Raw genomic sequence first — 8,593 nt, 5'->3', positions numbered from 1 at the left:
GGCTCCAGAAAAGACAAAGGTTTTCTCTTGAGCCAAAAATATGCTTTTGACTTGTTTAAAGAAGAGAGGGGAAGTTTGGCCTTGTCCTTGGACTCTCAAAGTCACTGCACACCAGGAACTTGGTGCAAGACTAAGTGTTTGTGGCTGTGTAGTTAAATTAGGGCCTAAACCATGACTCTCCATCAAGAGACACTGAGAGCCATGGAGAGAGCAACAGGGAGAAAGAAAAGACATAAGACACAAGAGCCCCCAGACATGCTGAAGAGCGCGTGTGTGCAGCGCACGTGTGTGTGTGTGTGTGTCTTTGTGTGTTCATATGAATGCACTCATTAAGCACAATCCCAGTGGTGATGCCAGTCTCGTGATTATCCAGCATTCACAGTCCCTAATTAACACAGTCTAATTAGTGCCCACTCTCCCAGGACTTGCCCGGTCCTGGCCTGCTCCCCTTCCCTCTCCCCAGGCAATGCCTTGCCCAGTCCTGCCCTGCTCGCCTCCTCTCCTCACAGGCCAGACACATGACACAGTTGGCTGTCCAGCGCATATAGTTAGCACCCCTGCTTGACAGAGCAGACACTAAACTGAAACAGACATTAGGCCAACTTCCATCCTCCAGGTCCTTTTTGTTGATCATAGCAGCTCACTGGTCATAGTTGTTTGGCAATGAGATAGTGCCTGTAAGGGGTCTATTCAATCCGTAATGCTGAAGGTCCGCTTCATAGCGCGATGGACAATTAAATGGAATTTTCCCGTGGTCACGGAGACTTCAGAAGGAGAAGAGCAGATGTCACCTCCAAAAAGCTTTCTAATGGATAATGGCATTTTATTTGATTATACATTCATAACATTGAATTAAAATATGTTTTCTGTGGGTGACAGAAGAATACGATTTCAACAAACTTGCTAACACAGCTACCTACCTAGTTAGCTCATCTTTAGCTTGCCACCAACGTGCATTGTGACTGACCAAGGTAAGAATTGTTTTGAAAATTGAAGTTGAGTAGAGTTAGCTAATTTAATGTATGTATTAGATATTAATATATTTATTAATATATTTGAGCACACTCTGCCAACCCGGATGTCTTAGCCATGTCTGAATCCTGGCTTAGGAAGGCCACCAAAAATCATGACATTTCCATCCCTAACTATAACATTTTCAGACAAGATAGAATTGCCAAAGGGTGCGTTGTTGAAATCTACTGCAGAGATAGCCTGCAGAGATCTGACATACTACCCAGGTCTGTGCCCAAACAATTCGAGCTTCTACTTCTAAAAATCCACCTTTACAGAAACAAGCGTCTCACCGTTGCCGCTTGTTATAGACCACCTTCTGCCCCCAGCTGTGCCCTGGACACCATATGTGAATTTTTATTTTTTTATATTTTTTACCTTTATTTAACCAGGCAAGTCAGTTAAGAACACATTCTTATTTTCAATGACGGCCTGGGAACAGTGGGTTAACTGCCTGTTCAGGGGCAGACCGACAGATTTGTACCTTGTCAGCTCGGGGGTTTGAACTCGCAACCTTCCGGTTACTAGTCCAACGCTCTAACCACTAGGCTACGCTGCCGCCCCCCATCTATCTTCAGCGCTCGTACTGTTAGGTGACCTAAACTGGGACATGCTTAACACCCCGGCCGTCCTACAATCTAAGCTAGATGCCCTTAATCTCACACCAACGATCAATGAACCTACCAGGTACAACTCTAAATCTGTAAACACGGGCACCCGCATAGATATCATCCTGACCAACCTGCCCTCTAAATTCACCTCTGCTGTCTTCAACCAGGATCTCAGTGATCACTGCCTCATTTCCTGCGTCCATACTGGGTCTGCGGTCAAACGACCACCCCTCATCACTGTCAAACGCTCCCTAAAACACTTCAGCGAGCAGGCCTTTCTAAATCGACCTGGCCCGGGTATCCTGGAAGGATATTGACCTCATTCTGTCAGTAGAGGATGCCTGGTTATTCTTTAAAAGTGCTTTCCTCACCATCTTAAATAAGCATGCCCCGTTCAAAAAATGTATAACCAGGAACAGATATAGCCTTGGTTCACTCCAAACCTGACTGCCCTTGACCAGCACAAAAACATCCTGTGGCGTACTGCATTAGCATCGAATAGTCCCGGCGATATGCAACTTTTCAGGGAAGTCATGAACCAATACACACAGTCAGTTAGGAAAGCAAAGGCTAGCTTTTTCAAACAGAAATTTGCATCCTGTAGCACAAACTCCAAAAAGTTCTGGGACACTGTAAAGTTTATGGAGAATAAGAGCACCTCCTCCCAGCTGCCCACTGCACTGAGGCTAGGAAACACTGTCACCACCGATAAATCTACGATTATTGAGAATTTCAATAAGCATTTTTCTACGGCTGGCCATGCTTTCCACCTGGCTACCCCCACCCCGGTCAAAAGCCCTGCACCCCCCACAGTAACTTGCCCAAACCTTCCCCATTTCTCATTCACCCAAATCCAGATAGCTGATGTTCTGAAAGAGTTGCAAAATCTGGACCCATACAAATCAGCTGGGCTAGATCATCTGGACCCTCTATTTCTAAAATGATCCGCCGCAGTTGTTGCAACCCCTATTACTAGCCTGTTCAACCTCTCTTTCGTATTATCTGAGATCCCCAAAGATTGGAAAGCTGCCGTGGTCATCCTCCTCTTCAAAGGGGGAGACACTCTAAACCCAAACTTTTACAGACCTATATCTATCCTACCCTGGCTTTCTAAGGACTTTGAAATCCAAGTTAACAAACAGATCACCGACCATTTCGAATCCCACCGTACCTTCTCCGCTATGCAATCTGGTTTCTGAGCTGGTCATGGGTGCACCTCAGCCACGCTCAAGGTCCTAAATGATATCATAACCGCCATTGATAAAAGACAATAATGTGCAGCCGTATTCATCGACTTGGCCAATGCCAAGTAAAACTTTAGTAAAACTAAATGCATGTTCTTCAACCGATCGCTACCTGCACCTGCCCGCCCATCTAGCATCACTACTCTGGATGGTTCTGACTTAGAATATGTGGACAATTTCAAATATCCAGGTGTCTGGTTAGACTGTAAACTGTTCTTCCAGACTCACATTAAGCATCTCCAAACCAAAATGAAATCTAGAATCGGCTTCCTATTTCACAACAAAGCATCCTTCACTCATGCTGAAAGTTGAAAGTCTTTGCTAGGTAAAGCCCCGCCTTATCTCAGCTCACTGGTCACCAAAGCAGCACCCACCCGTAGCGCGCTCCAGTAGGTATATTTCACTGGTCACCCCCAAAGCCTATTCCTCCTTTGGCTGCCTTTCCTTCCAGTTCTCTGCTGCCAATGACTGGAACGAATTGCAAAAATCACTGAAGCTGGAGACTCCCTCACTAACTTTAAGACTCAGCTGTCAAAGGAGCTCACAGATCACTGCACCTATACATAGCCCATCTGTAAATAGAACATCCAACAACCTCATCCCATATTGTTTTTTTTTTGTTGTTCCTTTGCACTCCAGTATCTCTACTTGTACATTCATCTTCTGCACATCTATCACTCCAGTGTTTAATTGCTAAATTGTAATTATTTTGCCACTAAGGCCTATTTATTGCCTTATCTCCCTAATTTTACCTCATTTGCACACACTGTATTTTTTCTATTGTGTTATTGACTGTACATTTGTTTATTCCATGTGTAACTCTGTGTTGTTGTTTGTGTCGCACTGCTTTTCTTTATCTTGGCCAGGTCGCAATTGTAAATAAGAATTTGTTCTCAACTGGCCTACCTGGTTAAATAAAGGTGAAATATATATATATTTTTAAATAATATTGTCAAAGCTATTGTTAGACATTATTGGATAGCCAAGCAATGTGTTGATTGCTAGCTAAATAACTTAGCCAGCTTTACTGAGGGTCAGGTGTCTCTGATAGAACTGGCTAGCTAGCTACAGTATATTATGTTTAACCAAAATAAATTCATATTTTTCTACTGCAGTGGATCCATCTGGTCTGGAACCAGCTGCCTATGGACAGACCCCAGACAATGTAGCCTTTTATCATTTAACTAGCTAATTCCCAATTATTTTTTAACGAAAAATGTGTTTACATCCCTGTCAGTGAACATTTATCCTTTGCCAAGGTAAATCCATTCACCTGACAGGTGTGGCATATCAAGATAACGATTTAACGGCATGATCATTACACTCTAAAATGTTTTGTCACACAACCCAATGCCACAGATGTCTCAAACTGACTGCAGGAGTGTCCACCAGAGCTGATACCAGATAAATTCATGTTAATTTCTCTACCATATGTTGTTTTATAGAATTTGGCAGTACGTCGAAACTGGCTTCACAACCACAGACAATATGTAATCACGCCAGCCCTGGACCTCCACAACCAGCTTCTTCACCTGCGGGATCGTCTGAGACAAGCCACCCGGACAGCTGATGAAACTGTCAGTTTGCACAACCAAATCATTTCTGCACAAACTGTCAGAAACCATCTCAGGGAAGCTCATCTGCTTGCTCGTCGTCCTCACCAGGGTCTTGACCTGACTGCAGTTTAGCTTTGTAACCGACTTCAGTGGGCAAATTCTCACCTTCGCTGGCCACTGGCACCCTGGAGAAGTGTGCTCTTCACTGATGAATTCCCGTTTCAACTTTACCTGGCAGATGGCAGACAGCATGTATGGTATCGTGTGGGCGAGCGGGTTGGTGATGTCAACGTTGTGAACAGAGTGCCCCGGTGGCGGTGGGGTTATAGTATGGGCAGGCTTATAGTACGGACAATGAACACGATTGCATTTTATCGATGGCAAGTTGAAAGCACAGAGATACCGCAACGAGATCCCGAGGCCCATTGCCGTGCCATTCATCCACCGCCGTCACCTCATGTTTCAGCATGATAATGTTTGGGATGCTGTGGATCGACATGTATGACTGGGTGTTCCAGTTCCAATATTCGCGCAGCTATTGAAGAGGAGTGGGACAACATTTCACAGGCCACAATCAACAGCCTGATCAACTCATGCAAAGGAGATGTGTTGCGCTGCATGAGGCAAATGGTGGTCACACCAGATACTGACTGGTTTTCTGATCCACTCCCCTACCTTTAAAAAAATGTATCTCTGATCAACAGATGCATATCTGTATTCCTAGTCATGTGAAATCCATAATTAGATCATAATTTATTTATTTCAATTGACTGATTTCCTTATATGAAATGTAACTCAGTAAAATTGTGAAATTGTTGCATGTTGCGTTTATATTTTTGTTCAGTAGTTGTCAGTCATGAATCATTCATTCAAACTTTTCAAAGTATACCACAGCATGCTATTGTGATTTTGCCTCAAATTTGTAGTTTTATGCAATCCATTTTAATGTAGCCTAGCTAAAGTATGTAAAGTAAAAAACGAAATATTTTATTAATTAAAATAGATGGCAACGTACAGTACCAGTCAAATCGGGCTAATTGAGCGACTGTCAGTGAGTGACAAAAAACAATTGCACCTTATGTATTCTACTATTCCAACTCTAAACAGTAAGTTGAGAACCAGACTGAGTTCCTAAAAACATATACAGTACCAGTAAAATGTTTGGACACACCAGCACATTCAAGGGTTTTTCTTTATTTGTACTATTTTCTGTATTGTAGAATAATAGTGAATACATCAAAACTATTAAATAACACATATGGAATCATGTCGTAAGCAAAACATTTTTTTAAATATTTTATATTCTTCAAAGTAGCCACCCTTTGCCTTGCTCGGTACACTCTTGGCATTCTCTCAACCAGCTTCATGAGGAATGCTTTTCCAACAGTCTTGAAGGAGTTCCCACATATGCTGAAAACTTGTTGGCTGCTTTTCATTCACTCTGCGGTCCAACTCATCCCAAACCATCTCAATTGGGTTGAGGTCGGGTGATTGTGGAGGTCAGGTCATCTGATGCAGCACTCCATCACTCTCCTTGGTCAAATAGCCCTTCCACAGCCTGGAGGTGTGTTTCAGGCATTGTCCTGTTGAAAACTGTTTGATTGTCCCACTAAGCGCAAACCAGATGGGATGGTGTATCACTGCAGAAAGCTGTGGTAGCCATGCTGGCTAAGTGTGCCTTGAATTATAAATAAATCACATACGGTGTCACCAGCAAAGCACCCCCACACCATCACACCTCCTCCATGCTTCATGGTGGGAACCACACATGCGGAAATCATCCGTTCACCTACTCTGTGTCTCACAAAGACACGGTGGAAGAAACCAAAAATCTCAAATTTGCACTCATCAGACCAAAGGACAGAATTCCACCTGTCTAATGTATTTTGCTCATGTTTAAGGCCCAAACAAGTCTCTTCTTCTTATTGGTGTCCTTTAGTAGTGGTATCTTTGCAGCAATCCGACCATGAAGGCCTGATTCACACAGTCTCCTCTGAACAGTTGATGCTGAGATGTGTCTGTCACTTGAACTCTGTGAAGCATTTATTTGGGCTGCAATCTGAGGTGCAGTTAACTCTAATGAACTTATCCTCTGCAGCAGAGGTAACTATGGTTCTTCCTGTGGCGGTCCTCATGAGAGGCAGTTTCATCATAGTGCTTCATGGTTTTTGCAACTGCACTTGAAGAAACTTTCAAAGTTCTTTAAATTTTATGATGTTATGATGGACTGTCATTTCTCTTTGCTTATTTGAGCTGTTCTTGCCATAATATGGACTTGGTCTTTTACCAAATAGGGCTATCTTCTGTATTCCACCCATACCTTGTCACAACACAACTGATAGGCTCAAACGTGTTAAGAAGGAAAGAAAATTCACAAATGAACTTTAAACAAGGCTCACCTGTTAATTGAAATGCAGTCCAGGTGATTACCTCATGAAGCTGGTTACTAGATGATTCCTGTCACGACTTCCACCGAAGGTGGCTCCTCTCCCTGTTCGGGCGGTGCTTGGCGGTCTACTAGCTTCCACCGATCATTTTTCCTTTGGTTATGTCTGTCTTGTGTTTCACCTGTGTACGATTTAGGGTAATTAGGGGGATATTTTAATCTCGCCATACCCTCTGGGTTTTGTGCAGGATTCTTACGTTAGCTGTCATTTTGTTTGGATTGCAGTTTCTTGTGTTCTGTTGAACAGGTCTTTTTTTATGGACGGTGTCCGGTTGTTTTGAGGCTACTGTTGTAGTCCTCTTCCTGTTCTTTGGACTTGTATAATAAAACGCCCTTTTCAAATTTGCTCTCTCCTGCGCCTGACTCCACACCCACTTCTCCTTGGGAAGATCCTTGACAATTCCATATGTGTAATGAATTTCCTCCTCTTCTTCCGAAGAGGAGAGGCGAAACGGATCAGAGGACTAATACGCGGCGTGGTAATTGTCCATGGTTCTTTTTTAATGCGTAAAGGTACACATGAACAAACTAACAAAAAAAACAAGAAATGTGAAAACTCAAAACAGTCCTATCTGGTGCACACACAGAGACAGGAACAATCACCCACAAACACACAGTGAAACCCAGGCCACCTAAGTATGATTCTCAATCAGAGACAACTAATGACACCTGCCTCTGATTGAGAACCATACTAGGCCGAAACATAGAAATAACCAAAACATACAAAAACAAACAGACTGCCCACCCAACTCACGCCCTGACCATACTAACTAAATACAAAACACAGGAAATAAAGGTCAGAACGTGACAGTACCCCCAAAGGTGCGGACTCCGGCCGCAAAACCTTGACCTATAGGGGAGGGTCTGGGTGGGCGTCTGTCCGCGGTGGCGGTTCTGGCGCGGGACGCGGACCCCACTTCACCATTGTCTTAGTCCGCTTTATTGTCCGCCTCCGTGGCTTTCTCACCATGGCAACCCCTCTCAATGACCCCACGGGACAGAGGGGCAGGGGCTCTGGCGCCTCTGGGCTGAGGGGCTCTGGCGCCTCTGGGCTGAGGGGCTCTGGCGCCTCTGGGCTGAGGGGCTCTGGCGCCTCTGGGCTGAGGGGCTCTGGCGCCTCTGGGCTGAGGGGCTCTGGCGCCTCTGGGCTGAGGGGCCGGACAGGCGGGACGCTCCGGCAGCGGCGCCGGACAGGCGGGACGCTCCGGCAGCGGCGCCGGACAGGCGGGAGGCTCCGGCAGCGGCGCCGGACAGGCGGGAGGCTCCGGCAGCGGCGCCGGACAGGCGGGGACGCTCCGGCAGCGGCGCCGGGCAGGCGGGACGCTCCGGCAACGGCGCAGGACAGGCGGGACGCTCCGGCAACGGCGCAGGACAGGCGGGACGCTCCGGCAGCGGCGCCGGACAGGCGGGAGCACCTGCAGGGGAGACAGAGAGACAGCCTGGTGCGTGGAGCTGCCACAGGAGGCAGCGGCGCCGGACAGGCGGGAGGCTCCGGCAGCGGCGCCGGACAGGCGGGAGGCTCCGGCAGCGGCGCCGGGCAGGCGGGAGGCTCCGGCAGCGGCGCCGGACAGGCGGGAGGCTCCCGGCAGCGGCGCCGGACAGGCGGGAGGCTCCGGCAGCGGCGCCGGACAGGCGGCGCCCGGCAGCGGCGCCAGACAGGCGGGACGCTCCGGCAGCGGCGCCGGACAGGCGGGACGCTCCGGCAGGGGCGCCGGACAGGCGGGA

This window comes from Oncorhynchus keta, chromosome 26 (genome assembly GCF_023373465.1).
Source record: "Oncorhynchus keta strain PuntledgeMale-10-30-2019 chromosome 26, Oket_V2, whole genome shotgun sequence".
Classification (NCBI taxonomy): domain Eukaryota; kingdom Metazoa; phylum Chordata; class Actinopteri; order Salmoniformes; family Salmonidae; genus Oncorhynchus; species Oncorhynchus keta.
Note: the sequence above shows the minus strand (reverse complement) of the source record.